Source organism: Pelodiscus sinensis, chromosome 17 (assembly GCF_049634645.1).
Source record: "Pelodiscus sinensis isolate JC-2024 chromosome 17, ASM4963464v1, whole genome shotgun sequence".
NCBI lineage: Eukaryota > Metazoa > Chordata > Testudines > Trionychidae > Pelodiscus > Pelodiscus sinensis.
In genome coordinates this window covers 561,416-579,599 of record NC_134727.1, presented here as the reverse complement: position 1 = coordinate 579,599, position 18,184 = coordinate 561,416, and the positions used below count along the sequence as shown (strand labels likewise).

The 18,184-nt window shown below is 53.2% G+C and overlaps 1 long non-coding RNA gene across 1 annotated transcript; it reads right to left on the bottom strand.

Moving 5' to 3' along the window:
* Positions 1-570: 570 nt before the first annotated feature.
* Positions 571-16,657, bottom strand: LOC142818656 (uncharacterized). Its single transcript, XR_012896234.1, has 3 exons — positions 16,497-16,657; positions 10,504-10,634; positions 571-912 (listed from the first exon to the last, which is right to left on the bottom strand). It is a non-coding gene; the product is annotated as an uncharacterized LOC142818656 (long non-coding RNA).
* Positions 16,658-18,184: the final 1,527 nt, after the last annotated feature.

Below are 18,184 nucleotides of genomic sequence, written 5' to 3'. Positions count from 1 at the left end.
CATCTAAGCTGTGCCTTTGAATTGCCTAACTGAAATGAAAAATGCTGCTGTGTCAGCCTGGCCACACCGGTCCAAGCAGATGTCGTTTACCCTGGGAACGGTCGCTTGAAATGGGACCGAGACTGGTCCAGGTACTCTCTGGCTTTCACTGGAAATATTTAACCTTTTCTTTTAAAATGTCTTAGGCACATTAAATGCCAGCCTAGAGAGGAAGCTTCATCTGAGCTTGGACAAACTGCGTGCCTGTGCAGATGAATAAAGCCTGCCAAAGGAAGGCTACATAGGACGAGCTATGCCTGCATAGGTCACGGGGAATCTTTCAAACCCTCCTCCCTGGACTCAGTGGCAGGAGGATGTGCACAAGCTCAGAGAAACCACCGAGCAAGGAGCCTGCCCTGAACTCAGCCTGGGAAGCTGCTTTGAACATAAGTTTGGAAAGGATCTTAAACAGCCGCGGGCCTAGGCCAGGGCTTGCAGGAGGAGTGAAGCGCCTGGTTCAGCTCTCTGGCTTGCCGCCAGGGCAGGTGAATCTGACACCAGCCTGTCCTGTGTCCCAAAGTCACTGCAGAAACAGCCCGACTGTTACACCTGGTGAATCACTCCGTATCGAGCAAACATGGAGCTGGCCTTCCCGACTCTGTGTGTATCTGGTTTGTTGCTGGTGGTGATATTTTGCAGCCTGCATTTATTTACATTCCACCCCCTAAGTTCTAGCCCTTCCAAACACTCATGAAAGAGGAGAGAGGGGAACGTTCCCAGAGCTGACAATTGAAAGGCTAGAGGTTAAGAGAAGAAGCCATTCACCTACATGTCCACTCCATTCAATAAACACAGCACATCAGATATGGGTCCATCCCTTTGCTCGGCTTTGTCACTGGTGTCAACTCCAAGGGTGCTCTGGAGCTGGGGCACCTATAGGAAACGATTAGTGACTGTGGAGCATCCACCAGCACCAAGTTCCCCCCTTCTAGCCCCTCTCTTGTGCTGGCCAACTCCTCCGCCTCCCTTCTAGCACTTCCCATGAACAGCTGATTCTCTGTGTTCAGGCTCCATGAGGGACGGGGCGCACTCAGGAAGGAGGTGGGGAAGAGACAAGGTGGGGGTGGAACAGGGATTTCAAGGGAGAGGTGGAGCACGGCCAGGGCCTAGAGTGCAGGGGATGGGCTCAAGCATCCTGTGCCAAGAAGAGAAGATGGCACCTGTGACCTTTTTCTCTCACCTCTGGCTCCTTTCCAGTTTCTCTATCTTCCTTCTACACATTGGTGAGCAAGAACGGACGCTGTACTCTAGCTGAGACCTGACCCATGCTGAGCAGAGTACTACCATTGCCTAAACAACAGGCCCAAGAGAGATCCTGTGGGACCCCACCCCATCTGACGTCATCCATTACCAGCTCCTCGTTGCTTGCGGTTGTTTAACCAAGTCTGGGTCCACGTAACGGGGGCTCTGCCAAACCTGCACGTCTCCAGCTTACTCATCAGAATGGCGCATGGGACAGTGGCAAGGGCCCTGCCGATGTCCAGGTACATTGTATCCAGCCTTCCCCTCCTCAAGCGGATGCTGGGTCCTTGAGGGGCCTCACTAAACTGAGTCCTGAATGGCTTTTGTGTTGGGCCTGACTGAGCCCACAGCTGGCCAGCCTGAAGCGGGACTAGACACATAGGATGTGTCTAGACTACATGGCTCCGGCGACGGAGCCATGTAAACTAATTTACTCGGCATAGGCAAAGAAGCAGGGATTTAAATAATCCCTGCTTCATTAAAATAAACATGGCCGCCACGCTGTGCTGACGATCAGCTGATCCGGCCCGGCGCGGCAGTCTAGACACGGATCTGTCAACTGCGACCCCATGTTATGCCTGTCCTTAGTGCCAGTGCTGACACCATCAGTCTGTCAGCCACCTCCCACTCTCCCTTAACCTACAACCACTTTTACTCAGCACACAGCTAACCAGGGGAGCACCCCGGGCCCCAAGTCCTTTGCAGCATTCCCCTAGAGTTAGTGTAGGAATAGAGGCCTTAGGTCATACTGGCTCAGAGCAAAGGTCCATCTAGCCCAGTGTCCTATCTTCCAACAGTGGCCAATGCCAGGTGTCCCAAAGGGAATGAACAGGAAAGGAAATCATCAAATGCAAAGTGCTCCACTTAGGAAGGAACAATCCATTTCACACATACAGAATGGGAAGCAACTGTTTAGGGAGGACTACTTCAGAAATGGATCTAAGGGTGATAGTGGACCACAGGCTGAATATGAGTCAGCAGTGTCGCACTGTTGCAAAAATATCAAACATGATTCTGGGCTGCATTAACAGGTGTGTTGTGAGCAAGACACGAGAAGTCATTCTTCCGCTCTACACTGCGCTGGTTAGGCCTCAGCTGGAGTATTGTGTCCAGGTCTGGGCACCACATTTCAAGAAAGATGTGGAGAAATTGGAGAAGATCCAGAGAAGAGCAACAAAAATGATTAAAGGTCTAGAAAACATGACTTATGATGGAAGACTGAAAGAATTGGGCTTGTTTAGTTTAGAAAAGAGAAGACTGAGAGGGGACATGAGAGCAGTTTTCAAGTATCTAAGGGTATGTCTACATTACCACCCTAGTTCGAACTAGGGTGGTTAATGTAGGCAACCAAAGTTGCAAATGAAGCCCAGGATTCAAATATCCCAGGCTTCATTTGCATCTTACCAGGAGCCACCATTTTTAAAGCCCCCGTAGTTCGGACTCCGTGCCTGCGGCTACACGCGGCACGGAGTAGGTAGTTCGAATTAGGCTTTCTAATTCGAACTACCGTTACACCTCGTTCCACAAGGAGTTCGAACTAGGGTGGTAGTGTAGACATACCCTAAAAGGGTGTTACAAGGAGGAGGGAGAAAAATTGTTCTCCTTGGCCTCTTATGATAAGACAAAAATCAAAGGGTATGTCTACACTGCCACCCTAGTTCAAATTAGGGCGGCTAATGTAGGCATTCGAACTTGCAAATGAAGCCCGGGATTTAAATATCCCAGGCTTCATTTGCATGTTCCCGGGCGCCGCCATTTTTAAATGCCCCGTAGTTCGAACTAAAGGACAGGTTACAGATTACAGTTAGTGGTTCTTTAATTTCACATTTGAGTCCCTCCAGAACTCTTGTGTGAATAATATCTGATCCTAGTGATTTATTACTGTTTACTTTATTAATTAGTTCCAAAACCTCCTCTTATCTGGGACAGTTTCTCAGATGTGTCACCAACTAGGAATGGCTCAGGGTTAGGAATCTCCCTCACATCCTCAGTCGGTAAGAGCACAAAGAATTTGATTTTTTTCTCTTTAATGGTCATATTGTCCTTGAGTGCTCTGATAGCATCTTGATCATTCAGGTGCCCCACTGGTTGTTTAGCAGGCTTCCTACTTCTGTTGTTTAAAAATAATTTTTTCTTTCATTGTTTGAGTTTGTGGTTGGTTGTTCTTCAAATTCTTTCTTTGGCCTTCCTAATTATATTTTTATACTTCATTTGCCAGAATGTATGTTCCTTTCACTAGGATCGAAATCACTTTCTAAAGGAAAGTTTCTGTCTCTCATTGCTTCTCTGACATTTTTGTTTAGCCTTGCTGGCAATTTTGCTTCTCTTTGTTTTTTTAATTTGAGCTATACCTTTACATTGAGCATTTATGATGGAGTCTTTAAAAAGTTTGCGTGAAGCGTGCAGAGATTTCACTTTTGGCACTGTGCCTTCTAATTTCTGCTTAACTAACTTCTTCAGTTTTTAAATTAAATGCTACGAGTGGGACTGCTGCAGTGTTTTCCCTGCCATGGGGACATTCCATTTAATTATACTACAGGCACCATTTTCAAGCAGTCCAGCGATATTCACCTCTTGGACCAGATCCTGTGCTCCACTTAGGATAAAATTAAAAATTGCCTCTCCTGTTGTGGATTCAAGAACCAGCTGCTCCAAGAAGCAATCATTTAAGGTATTAAGAAACTATCTGTGCATCCCGTCCTGCAGTGATGTATATCCAGTCAATGTGGGGGTAGTTGAAATCCCCCAGCATTGGCATCACGTTAGCTATCTTCTAGTCATCTGCTACAGGGTTATTGGGGGTTTTTAAAATATTTTTAAAGCTCTTTAATCAACCTGAGCATTTCACAGTCACTATCACCATCCTCTTGATGTGGTCAATAATATATCTCTGCTGCTATATTTTTAGTATCAGAGCATGGAATTGCTATCCATCGAGATTCTGTGGTGCAGCATTTTGACTTCATTTGATTCCATATAGTGCCACTCCCCATGGGCATGACCCGTTCTGTCCTTCTGACACATTTTGTACCCTGCTGTGACTGTCTCACTGATTGTCCTCATTCCTCCAAATTTTTGTGATGCCCATTATATCAATATCCTCATTCAATATGAGACACTGTAGTTCTCCCAACTTAGTATTTAGGCTTCCAGCATTGATGTGGACACACTTTAAAAACTTGTCACTTTTTAACTGTCTGCCATTCCTTGATGGAACTGAATGAGACTCTTTTTCATGGGACTGGTTCTTATCAGATCCTACCTGTGTTGTATCGTTTTCCATGCTCTTCTCCTTACTAGGACATAGAGACTCTCCATTAATAGATTCTCCCCACCGGGATGCCTCTGTCCTCACCACACGCTATTCTGTGCCTGTCGGCTTTTCCCCAGCCCCCAGTTTAAATCCTGCTCGGTGACCTCTTTAATGTTAAGAGCCAACAGTCTGGTTCCATTTTGGTTCAGCTGGAGCCCATCCTTCCTGTACAGGCTCCCCTTTCCCTGAAAGTTTCCTTAGGTCCTAATAAATCTAGATCCCTTCTCCCCACATCACCCTATCAATGCACAGAGACCCTGTAGTTCTGCCGAATTGACCCCATGTGAATGGGTAGCAATATCAGAGTGTGACGGGCCGCTCCACCACCTGCACTGCTGCCGCGCCATCCCCGGCATCCTGGGGAGATGCAGCCGCTCCGCGCCGCCCCCGCGGTGCTCCGCCTGCTCCGCTGCAGCTGGGAGGCCAGCAGGGGTGGCCCTGCACTCCACGCTGGAGCCCGGCGGGACCTGAGGGGAAGGGGAAGAAGTGGTGGGGGCGTCCCGGCCGCAGCCGAGACCACGCATGCCCGGGATTGCCGGCAGGCAAGAGCCAGCAGGGAACAGGAGAGGGGGAGGAGCCAAGGAGGCCGACATGACCCCCCCCTTCACGTTGGATGCACCAGCGGTGGGACGTTCAAAAGAGGCGCCGCTGCCGGGAGAAGGGGTCGCCGGGAGGAGAGTGCAGGGGCGACCCTGAGCAAGGGAGGTAGGACGCGACCGAGGGCAGGGTAGAAACCCGGGGGGTTGGAACCCCCACCAACTGGAACTGGGACCCTGTCCCAGTCCTTAGGGCCCTGGGTCGGGGCTTGAAGTGAGGGAGGGCCCGAGGCCCCTACCTTCCGCTGCCGACTAGCGAAAAGTCAGATGGGAGGTGGAGGATCTTGGGACGACTGGGTCGTCAGACTGTCGACGACGGGGGCGACGGGGGGCACCAAGAGGGTACTTTGCCCAATGGGGTGGTGGGCAGGGAGTGGACCCCAGGCAGGGTAGCCCGCCTGCCCCGACACAGAGGCATGGGGAGGCTCAGCATCCCAAACAGCCATGTGAGGTCCCCTGCAATGCGGCCCCCTCATCGCTCTCCTGTGGCTGGCTGCCCAACAATCCTGCACTCCAGGGCCGTGGGGGTCCTGAGGCTGTGCTTCCCCGCCTCCCCACATTCCAGGGCCATGTTGCCTGGGCTCTGATACTCCAGGACCAGGAAGGATGGGGCCTTGCTGACTGATAACTCCCTGCACCGGAGCCGGGGCTCTGAGCCCTGCAGTGCCCAACAGCCCTGTGTTCTGGGGCCACACTGCCCAGCGCTCTGGCCCTCTCAGGACTGGTGATCCAGGGCCGGCGGATGGGGCTGTGCAGCCCGGGCTCCTGGCACTGGAGGGGCAGAAGGGTTGGGCTCCGGTGGGCATGGAAGGAGTGGGGCTGCAGGCAGACGGGAGAGGTTGGGGGCACTAGCCTCTCCAAGCCAGCGGTTCACCCACCACTCATGCCTGCGCATGGAACTGGAAGCATCGCAGAGAAAGCTACCACGGAGGCCCTGGGCTTTCATCTCTCACCTCGCAGCCTAATTTGGCCTCCAGGATCTCTCTCCTGTCTTTCGCTGCCACTCGTACCTCCGTGAACCACGGCCACTGGCAGGGAAGCTTGTGAGACCTTGGTGGGACTGTTCTACAGTGTCCTGGAAAGTCTCATCTCTGTACCTCTCTGCCTTCCTTCGTGCCCCCAGTTCAGCCACTCTGGTCTCCAAGGCAGGGCCGGACGGAGGCATGGGCGAGCCAGGCAGCTGCCCAGGGTGGCAACTGATGAGGGGCGCCTGATTGCAGCTGTAAGGGGCGTGCGGCATCCCTTACAGCTGCCATCAGGAGCTGCGCGCCCGGCTCCCGCAGCACTGGCCCCGCGGCGCCGGCCAGCAGCGCCCTTCCCTCCACGGCTGCGGGGTCCTGCACGGCCCGGCACGTGCGCCAGCAGCGCTGGCCGGGCTGGGCTGGGCAGCGCATGCACCGTATGCCCCGGGAGCAGGCTCTGGGCTGCACGCCAGCAGCTGTGACCAGCCCGTGCATGTGCCGAGCACCCCGGGGGGCAGACCTGTGCACCCTGGGGGGGCAGACCTGCGCCCCATGGATGGGCCTGCGCATGAGCCCTGCGCCCGGGGGCGGTGCTGCGCGCCCGGGCCCAGGGCACCAAAAGGGCTCAGGCCGGCCCTGCTCCAAGGCCAGAAGGGGGTGTCTGACTGCCAGGCCTGTGTCTGTCTCATTGCCATGCCAGGATGGCATGTGTTGCCCTCCAGGTGAGCATGGTTTCAAGCACAGCATCAGTGACCTTACCCCGGCCAAGGCAGCAATTGCCATGCCTACTCTACAGCTGACCTGGGCACTCCTGGAAATGCCCACACTTTCAGTGGGACTGAGGGGGTGCTGAGAGCCATGGGCCAGACTGTAAGCCCCGTACGGAATGGAGCCTTTTGCCCACCTTGACACTGGGGTTAACTCTGGCCACTGCGGTGTTCTGACTGGCCTGAGCAAACTGACTACTTCTTGAAATTAGAAGACATTAACATGGCTCCTTCTGGGCCATTTGTGAAGTACGGAGAGTGGTGCATGTCCCTCTGTCGGCCCAAGACAATCACATTGCATCACAGAATCCCAAACAGAAGCTTTTCCTGGTTCCCCCAGGCAGCCTGTCTGGTTTATAATCCACTTACTCTGATTCCATGGTGATAAGAGCTTTAAAAATGCTAATTGAGAGATTACATCGAGGTTTATATTGGTTCATGCAGGGCCGAAATAGTCAGATGTTTATGAAATTGCCATTATTTAACAAACAGACAAGATTCTCCACCACGGAAGCTAATGCAGAAAATACAACACTGGTGGAAAATACAAACTGCAGGGATTCTGTCTTTGGTGAACTCTTCAAGAGCCAGAGCCAATCCACAAGGTGAGGCTATGCTTTAGAGAGCCGATGGTTTCCTTAGTGAGGTCCAAGCGGCCACGGAATACAGATGCCTTTTTCCAGCCATCATTAAGTGGACAGTCTGTGCCTGGAGCACTAGCCCCAGGGTTGGGAAGACCCCCGCTGACATACAAGCTGGGTTTGTACATGGACGTAATGAAAGCTTGTGACAACGCGTTGGGGTTTTCCCGTCTCCTGCACCCCGAAATGGCACGAACAGACTCCACCAGCCAGTAGAACAGAGGGGCTGCGTCTACACTGGCCCCTTTTCCGAAAGGGGCATGTTAATTTCACAGGTCGTAATAGGGAAATCCGCGGGGGATTAAATACTTTGAAGTAGGAATAAGATCCTCTGGAAAAGGGCTTTTTTTCCGGAGGATAGGGGCCAGTGTAGACGCTCTTTTCCGGCTTTTCTAAAAGCCGGAAAAGAGCGGCGGACATTTTTATTTAAATGCCGCGGGGGATATTTAAATATCCCCCGCGGATTTCCCTATTACGACCTGTGAAATTAACATGCCCCTTTCGGAAAAGGGGCCAGTGTAGACGTAGCCTGGGAGTTTATTGCTTCTCCAGGATACAGCCCAGCACAGATGTCATCAGGTTACAGGAACTGGGGCTAAGAGGCCTCAGTGCCCCCCCTTGAGATGGGGGGTGGCTGGGCCCTACAATCCCAGGCCCCTCCCCAGCTCCTTCTCCCCTGCTTCCCAGACAGAAAACTAACTCACTCTCCTCCAGCCCTGCCCCCCAGCCAGGGGCGGCATCCACTTTCCTTTGTTTCTCTCCCTGGGGGGTGGCTGGTCAGACAGGCTTGGAGCCCCCTTTGCATAATGACTCCCCCCTGCCCTGCTGGGTCGTGCTCCAGACAGCAGAGGTCGCCCACAGCCCCAGCAAGGTCCCCCCCCACTACGACACAAAGCTGCCTGGCTGTAAAGTCTTTACACTGTTTACCACTCTGGACTCTATGCACCTAGTCTGCCTCGTCAGCCAGCAGGGACCCTTCTCTCCACTAGGGTTTTATAGCACGGCCGCTAACACGTGCATTGTCCCACAGTACACACAGGCCTTTCTGGTCAGTGGAGACAGCCACTGTTCCTCTGGGCCTCAGTTCCCATCTGTGTAATGGGAGAAGCGGCTGCGCCCTGCCTCGCAACAGAAGCGCTTCAATCCACTGCTGGCTCTGGATGTGGGGGGACAAATGTGCCTCAGACAGGTTGACTTGAGCAAGTGTTACAAAGCCGCATTGACATAAGCTGAACCAGGAGTGCCATGGAGAGGCAGGCTCCGATTAGAACGCAGGCGTAGGTGGAATACGCGCCTTGCAGGGAGTGTCAGTAAACGGTTGTATAAACCATGGCTATGAGCGGGGTTGGACTCACTGATACGGTGCCTCCCGCCTGCCACTCTGGGAATTAGCTGTGTCCTCAGCAGGGCGCCCACTTCTGGCCAGTGTCTTGCCCTGCACTCTCTCCACACTAGCTCGGAACCTGCATTGCTCCCAGGACGGCAACATCCTCTTCAGGAAACTGCCCTCTGGCAGTGCCCACCACTCTGATCTTCTCCCCTGCTGGGGGTATCAGCAGTCCTCAGGCTCACACTGCCCCCGCGGCCAGCTGCAGCCTCAGTCTATAGCCCCTCCCCTCAGGGGCAAGCCACAGTCCATATAGGCCACTCCTCAGCAGGGCTAGGTGCGTGCAAGAGGGGGACCCAGGCCCACCCACTACTCTGGGTCCCTGCCCAGAGACCCTCTGGTGGCAGCCTTGTCCTGCCTTCCCTGCTCCCCTTTACTACCTCATGTTCCCTAGGACGCTTCCCATCTGACCCTGCATCCCCCTGGCTCTTGCATTAAGGCCACAGCCCGGGAGGTGTCAGGCTGCAGCCTCCCTTTCTAGCATCTCTTGCCCCCCTGGTCTGCTCCACTCTGCTCTGTCCAAGGTGTTTCTCCTTCCCTGGGAGCCCGGTCAGAGCCCAACTGCGCTCTGCTCTGCTGAACAACTCCTGATAGAAGGACTGCTCTAGCAAGCCACCTTTGCAAATGACACTGAACTGCTCAGGACAGTTAACCCGAAGCAGAGCGCAAAGAGCTTCAAAAGAGGCTCATAGAGCAAGGTGCCTGGGCAACAAAAGGGCAGATGAATTTGAATGTTGATAAATGCAAAGTAATGCATGTTGGAAATCCTAATCCCAGCTCTACATATACAATGATGGGGACTAAATGAGCTGTTACTACTCAAGAGAGAGATCTCGGAGTCACTGTGGAGAGTTCTCTGAAAACATCCACTCAGTGTGCAGCAGCAGTCAAAGTAGCAAACAATGTTAGCAGTCATTACAAAGAGGACCGTGAATATCTTATTGCCTCTGTATAAATCCATGATATGCCCACATCTTGCGTACTGCATGCAGATGTGGGCGCCTCATCTCGCAAAAAGATATCTTAGCACTGGAAAAAGTTCAAAGAGCAACAACAATGATTAGGGTTTTGGAACAGCTGCCATATGAAGAGAGTTTAATAAGCCTGGGTTTTTTCAGCTAGAGAAGAGGAGACTGGGGGTGGGGAGGAGAGTATGATAGAGATCTGTAAAATCATGACTGGTGTGGAGAAAGTGAAAAAAGAAAAGTTATTTACTTGTCCCCATAACAAAGAACTGCAGGTCATCAAATGAAATTAATAGGCAGCAGATTTAAAATAAACAGAAGGAAGCATTTCTTTACACAACACACAATCAACCTGTGGAACTCCTAGCCAGGGGATGTTGTAAAGTCCAGGACTTTAACAGGGTTTAAAAAAAAAACTAGATAATTCATGGATGTCAGGTCCATCAGTGGCTATTAGCCAGGGTGGGCAGGAATTGTGTCCCTCGCTTCCATTTGCCAGAAGATGAGAATGGGCGACAAAGGATGGATCACTTGATGATGCCTGTCCACATGAGCATTGTATCGGTGAGTGGTGTACCAGTGTATACATACCTGGTTGAAGGGAAGGGCCCAGGCATCCTGGAGATGGAGTGTTCAGCTGCACAGATGGTGTTGACAGGAGGATTTTGGCCGCCTTGGCCATGGGATGCTGCTCCAGGATGCTGGGAAAAGATGGGGTCCACCTGACCAAGAAAGGGAAGAGCGTCTTTGTGCACTGACTCACCAGCGTAGTGAGGAGGGATTTAAACTAAATGCAATGTGGGGCAGGTGATAAAAGACCACAGGTAAGCAGAGCAAAAGATAACCTTAACTTAGGCCTGGTTGTTGGGAAGGGGTACATGGAAATTATGGCAGGCTCACAGGAGCAACAATGGGAAACCAGCGAGTGAAGTTTCCCAACATCTCAGATGTCTATTCCCAAGTGTAAGGCGTTTTGGGAATAAACAGGAAGAACTGGAGGTGCTGGTACATACACTAAATTGTACCATCACAGAGTATGTCTACACTACCCTCCTAGTTCGAACTAGGAGGGTAATGTATGCATACCGCACTTGCAAATGAAGCCCGGGATTTGAATTTCCCGGGCTTCATTTGCATAAGCGGGGCTCTGCCATTTTTAAAACCCCGCTCGTTCGAACCCTGTGCCGCGCAGCTACACGCGGCACGAACTACCGTTACTCCTCATTCCACGAGGAGTAACGGTAGTTCGAACTAGGAAGCCTAGTTTGAACTACCTAGTTCGTGCCGCGTGTAGCCGCGTGGCACAGGGTTCGAACGAGCGGGGATTTAAAAATGGCGGAGCCCCGCTTATGCAAATGAAGCCCGGGAAATTCAAATCCCGGGCTTCATTTGCAAGTGCGGTATGCCTACATTACCCCGCTAGTTTGAACTAGCGGGGTAGTGTAGACATACCCACAGAGATTTTGTGGGATAATTCTCATGATGGGAATTGTGGCATAGAGGGGTGCAGCTGTTCAGAAAGCACGGGCAAGACAAAGAGGGAGGAGGTGTTGTATTATACATCAAGGATGCAAAGAATTGCTCTGCAGCCCAGAAGGAAGAGGGAGGCAGACAGGTTGAACGTGTCTGGGAGGTTTGCTAGCATAGTTATGCTGGTATGACCCTCCCAGCAAATGCCCCGTAGTCTAGACAAGGACTTATCCACATGCATTCCCTGACCCACATGGGTGCTCATATACACAGTGGTTGTCCAGAAGCATCCTTCCCAAGCCAGGCACTGGGTGTGAAGCCAGAATTGGAGGTCTCTGTGCTGGGGAAGATGTGCCTTAGTGAAGTTTCCCTGAAGCATGGATGAATAATGCCATTGTCACTCAGAGGTCAAATGAAATGTCATTTATTCCTGTTTCAGTTGGGTTCCAGCATTTACCACCCTCCACTTTTACTTGTTTTATATTTACTGGTGAAAGTGGAGGGACAACCAGAGAAAAATCCACTACATACAGATTCTTTCCCTTCCCATTAAACGCAGAAACAGAGACCTAGAAATGATGCAAACAACAGTGAGTCTGGAAGGGCATAATGAGTGAGGGTCCGTGAGGACTAGTGTTGGGACCAGTTCTGTTCAATGTCTTCATCGGCCGTTTAGATGATGGCAGAGAGTCGACACTTGGGCTACGTCTACACTGGCACCCTTTTCCGGAAATGCTTAAAACGGAACAGTTTTCCATTATAAGTATTTCTGGAAAAAGCGCGTCTACATTGGCAGGATGCTTTTCCGGAAAAGTGTCCATGCCAATGTAGACGCGCTTTTCCGCAAAAAAGCCCTGATCGTCATTTTCGCGGCTGCTTTTCCGGAATAAGTGGCCAGTGTAGACACAGCCTTGTAGTTTGCAGCTGAGACCAAGCTGGGATAGGGTGCAAGTGGTTTGGACAGGGCCTCTGATGGAGTGGCACTGCCCCGCACTGAAGCCCCAGGAGCTCCCTTGGCCCAGCTGGCCAAACGGGCCCCACCCCCATGACCCTGCTGGGCATGCTTGAGAGCGAGGCTGGGGATAAAAGCCCGGGCGGGCAGGCAGTCAGCCAGGGGGAACAGCCGGAGAGGCAGGAGCTGAGGGAGGAGCTCCCGAACTGCGCCAGCTGCCGCCGCCGCCCCTGGAACTGCCCCAGCCCCAGCAACCACGCTGGACGGGGAGACCGTCGGACTGGGACTGACCCGGGGAGCTGCACGCAGAGGATGGCGCCCAGCGCTGGAGGGGTAGGAAGGAGCCCAGGGCAAAGGATTGGCCTCCAGGAGCTCGGCATGTTCCGGCAGGCATCCTCGCCAAGCAGACAGCGAAAGTTTGCTGCCGTCAGGGCCCTGGGCTGGGACCCGGTGGGGTGGGAGGGCCCGGGTCCCCCTACCTCCCCACCCCACCACAGCCGTGCTCCCTAGCTTGTGTGGGAGAAGCTCACTGAAGGGCTAGGCCAAAGGCTCTCGACATCCCTACAGAGGGGCTTGTACTTCGGGATTGGGCCTGGAGGGCCGTATAGACCTGAATAGAGGAATTTGTACTTTGGGGGAACTGGGCCTATAAGGCCATATATGCCCTAGAAGAGGGGCATCTGGGTGAAACTAAGGGCAGCCCTGGCTGAATGGGGCCGTAATCCAGCCGTAGGGGAAGCCTGGGTTACCAAGGGACAGGCCACCCCTCGACAAGGTCATAATTCAAAATGATCTGGACAAACTGGAAAAAAGATCAGAGGTCCCTAGGGTGAAATTCAGCAAAGACGAATGCAAAGGAATCCCCTTGGGAAGGAACAATCAGTTTCACACCTATAGAATGGGAAGTGACTGTCTAGGAAGGAGCACGGCAGAAAGATCTTGTGGTCATAGTGGGCTACAAGCTGAATATAAGTCAACAGTGTGACGCTGTAGCAAAGAGCAAACATCATTCTGGGATGTATTAAGAGGAGTGTTATAAGAAAGACCTGAGAAGTCATTCTTCCCTTCTACTCTGTGCTGTTTAGGCTCATCTGGAGTATTGTGTCCAGTTCTTGGGACCACATTTCAGGAAAGAGGTCGAGAAACTGGAGAAGGCCAGATAAGAGCAACAAACATTATTAAAGGTCCAGAAAACATGAGCTATGAGGGAAGACTGAAAGAATGGGGTTTGTTGAGTCTGGAAAAGAAGACTGAGAGGGGACATGATAGCAGCTTTTAAATATCTAAAAGGGTGTTACAAGTAGGAGGAAGAAAAAATATTTTCCTTAATCTCTGAGGATAGGACAATAATCAATGGGCTTAAATAGCAACAAGCTAGGTTTAGGTTGGACATCAGGAAAAACTTCCTGTCTGGGTGGTTAAGCACTGGGATAAATTGCAAAGGGAGGTTGTAGAATTTCCATCCCTGGAGATATTTAAGAGCAGGTTAGACAGACACCTGTCAGGGATGATTTAGATGGTGCTTGGTCCTGCTGTGAGGGCAGGGGACTGGACTCGATGACCTCTCGAGGTCCCTTCTGCCTGTTGCTCAGGTTAGTGAGGCAATGCGGGGTATGTTGCCACATATGGTTTGCATGAAAGGAACATTTCAGATAATGGTTCTCATCTTGTAGCCATGGAATTTCAGATTTTCCTTGGGAGTCTTTCCGTGAAGGTCTCTAGATCAGCTGCATGTTACTCATGGGGCACATAACAGGGAGCATTAGAGAAAAATGGAGAGCGCTTCAAATCCTGGGCAATATGTCTGTGTTTGTGTTCACCAGTCAGCACATCTCGGGATCTGGTCTGTTGAATTAACTTGTTGTTTATTTCCACCCCAAAGCCACCTGTGCTGTGCAGATAGTGTGGACTGTGTGTGCCTGCACTAAACTGCCTTGGGAGGTGACACGCAAGAGGGGGTGGTCATGGCTCCAGCAGGTCAGAACTCAAGGTAGACAGATTTGGGGAGACCCAGGTCTGGGAGAGCCATGGGGTCGCCCTGCAAGGAGTAACAAGGCTGGTGAGAGCCAGAGCTTGTGCTTGGGGGTTGGCTCCTGGTATCAGGGATTTGAACAACAGCTGCATAGAGTCACATCCCCCTTCCCTGTCTAGGGGTCCCCAGAATGTCCCAGATGTCTGTGCCCTGAGAGTGTGCCCAGGGGCAGTAACAAAGAAATGGTGCTTGGGCAGCCAGCAGAGGGAGGCTGCCTGGATCTTTGAGAAGGGGAGGGAGAAGGGCTAGCTGGGTTGGAGTTTTGTGAGGACACAGGGGCCGTGTCCAGACTCAGGGGTTTTTTCGGGAAAAGTAGCCTTTTCCCGAAAAAACTTCCCCTGCGTCCAGACTCAAGCCGCGTTCTTTCGAAATTATTTCGAAAGAACGCGGCTTTTCTTTCGATGGCGGTAAACCTCGTTTCACGAGGAAGAACGCCTTCTTTCGAAAGTTCCTCTTTCGAAAGAAGGCGTTCTTCAATGTAAAGAGGCCGTCTTCGAAAGAGAGCATCCAGACTCGTTGGGTGCTCTCTTTCGAAAAAGCGGATTTCTCTTTCGAAAGATCCGCCTGCAGTCTAGACGCGATCTTTTGAAAGAGGATCTCGAAAGAGCCTCTTTCGAAAGAAGCCTGCAGTCTAGACATAGCCAGGGTAGGTAGGTCTGGGAGCTGAGCATGTGGAGGGGCATGCAGAGGATGAGTGGCAGCAGATCCAGTACAGTAGATATAGGACTGATCTCAGCCTGACTTGGACCCCTGCCCTGGCTCCATGAAAGCACCAGCCGTTCCCATTGGCTTCAGTAGAGCCTCTGAGTGCTCAGCACCTGCCAGTCAGTTGCCTGGCTCTGGCTTCAGCAGCCACCCTGGAACCCTGTCCCCACATCCTCAGCCTTAGCACCAGCTGTGGGCAGCAGGGAGACGAGTCCAAGCGTACTTCCCGGGGTGGGTAGCAGGGCCACGCAGTCCCCAGGCGCCTGCTGTCTGAGAGGCCCCGGCCCCAGCACCCAGACTGCTGCACAACTGCCCCTGGCAGAATGTTGGCAGGTGTTGGCACCTGCCCACAGAGCCCTGCAGCAGGGACCCGGGGAGGGAGGGATGGGCAGCCTAAAGGGCCATGGCTAACACAAGTAACAATCCTGATAATAACATGTTTGTGGGACAGGGGCACCACACCCAGCTGGGCACTGCCCAGACCTAGTCACAGGCTAACGCCTGCTGTGGGTGGGGCCTCCAAGAAACAAGGCCAGACAAACCACACAGCCCTGGGCCTGCTGTGCCGAAGGGAACACCAGTGTGGCTGCACTGCTTCTCCTGGCTCCTTTACCCCTCTGGCACTGCGGGGGGTGTCCACAGGGCCTGGGCCTGCTGTGGGCTTGCGGTGCTCGCTGTAGAGTGGGCACTGTCGATGTAATTAGGGGCTGCCAGGCCCTATTCCCATGCTGCCAGGATACCTTCCATTCTGGGTTAGGCAGGCAAGGTGCTTGCTTGCTGCTGGGGGCCAAAGGTGGGGCCTTGCCCCCTCAGAAGGGCTCTGAGTTCAACATAATGACTCAGGCAGGAACGAAAGTTCTCCTTCTCTTGGCTCATTCCCCGGGCCACAGAGGATTTCAGTGGGGGCATTGGAATTAGGGTTGCCAGATGGTTTAACCAAAAATACCAAACACCCTCCCCCCCCCCAAAAAAAACAAAAAACAAAAAAAAAACACCGGGGAAAAAATTCTGTTGAGGAAAAAAGAAAGAGGGAAAACAAAGTTGTTGAGGAAAAAAAAAGGACCCCAAGAATTATTAAGGGAAAAAAACCCAGCGTGGCCTGAGCTGGAGGAGGGTGACGCAGGGAACAGTAGTGTTACCTGGGCCTAGGGAAGAAAGCGAGGTTGGGGAAAGGGCTGCTCTGCTGACAGGCAAGAAGCAGGCCAGGCCTTTTATTGGCCCCGTATTGCACTGGCATCCCTGAAACAGAGACATGGTCCCCTGCTGCCAGACCCAGACCCACTGAGAGCAGCCCAGGGAGGCAGCCGCCAGACTTCTGCCAAATGCCAGGCTTGTTTGGCATAACGGTGCCCGAGCAGGAGAAAGTTCCTGCTTTCCCCAGAGTCTGCCCCGACAGCCTGCGTGTCCCCGAGAGCTCCGGCATACCCCTCAGTCCACTGCTCATTCTTAGCAGCTGGGCTCTGGCGCTCGGAGCTGTACAGAGCTAGGCTCCCTGCTGCATCGCAGTGGTATGGCCCAGCATATCGGGACCTGGCACTCCCGAGAGAAATGGTGCGCCTCGCAGAGCAGCGTGTGCCTGAACTACTGCCAGGCCAGTGTGCAACAGGGCAATGGTCAGAAACGTTTGTGTTTTCTGAACCCAGTGAACACCACAGTGACAGGTCTCCATGGTAACACCTCAGTGAACACCGCAGTGACAGGTCTCCATGGTAACACCTGATGACTGGTCTCGGACATAAACCCCAGGGACAGGTGTCCATGCTGCCCTGGGGGCAGGAGATACACAGGCCGAATCCTAACCTGATTTGGAGAGGCCTCTCCCTACGTGGAGGCTTGCAGCTCTCCAAGGATGTGGGGCACGTCCACTGCCCAGGCAGCCTCTGCATGGGGAAGGGCCCGTCTCCATCCTGTAGCAGGTGCCATGGTGGGAACTTGCGTCGGAGCCTCTGGTGCCAGCTTCACAGGGCCCTCTGACATCCCAATGCTCCTCACAGTCTCTTCCCTGCCAGTGCCCACTGTCTGAGTTGGCTCACTGATCTGTGACAACAGCCTAGACACCTTACAGCATCCATGTCCTGGCCAGCCCGGGGAGCCACGGGGACAAGCAGAGCCTGGCTGGGAGCCACGCTGGAAGAGGGCTGATAACCCCCTTAGTCACAGCACTCTCCTCCCAATACATCTCCTGGGCCTTGCACCCCTCCACAGATGGGAGCCTTCCACCTGCACCCCTTGCCCTCCTCAGGACTCTTTTCCCCTAAACTCTCCCCCCGCATCCCAGGGGCTCTCCCCTTCCAAGCAGTGGGTGCAAGGTTGCAGCTGGTGTCTCTGACTTGCGCCTGCTTCCAGGCATCGCTGTGTTGTCTTGGCAGGGAGCTGCATTGCAACTCGGCGCTAGAGGCCTGGCACTGGCACTGCAGCACTGCATGGAGGGAGCTGGCTCCGACCCTCCCAGCGATTAGTGAGTGACAGTTCCGATAAATCAACGGTTTTATCATAAACATGTGCACTCAGCATTCACTCTGCAGGCGCCCGGCTCCGGAAGAGGAGATCCCTGTTCAGCAGCTAAGCGGCTCGCAGGTGGGAGGTGCTCCGCCAATGCGCTGCCGCTTGCCAGTAGGCTGCTCAATGATGCCCCTCAGCGACACGCTTCACACCCACACAGCCACACGCTGGCAAACGCAGGCCTGGCCTTAGACTGTGTCTGTTCAACGGAGCGCACACGCACTGTGCAGCCCTGCATATATGCCTGTACACACACAAAGGTACGTGCCCTAAGCGCATGTGTGTGTCTGGCCGCCCGCAGCCCTGGGGTACAAACCCAGCACAGCTCCCCTGTGTAAATGGAAATGCTCCTCCTGGGGATCCACACGGCTACACCAGTGCTGCATCCAACCTGGCAGTGACCTGGGCACATGCCCTCTGCCCTCCAGGGTTCCTGACCCTCTGCAGCAGCCCCGGGAGCTGGGAGGGCTGGGGGGACCAGGCCGGTCTCTCGCAGCTCGGGCTGCGCTTGCTGCTCTTTGGAAGAGCTGCAGAGGATGAGTGGCAGCAGATCCAGTACAGTAGATATAGGACTGATCTCAGCCTGACTTGGACCCCTGCCCTGGCTCCAT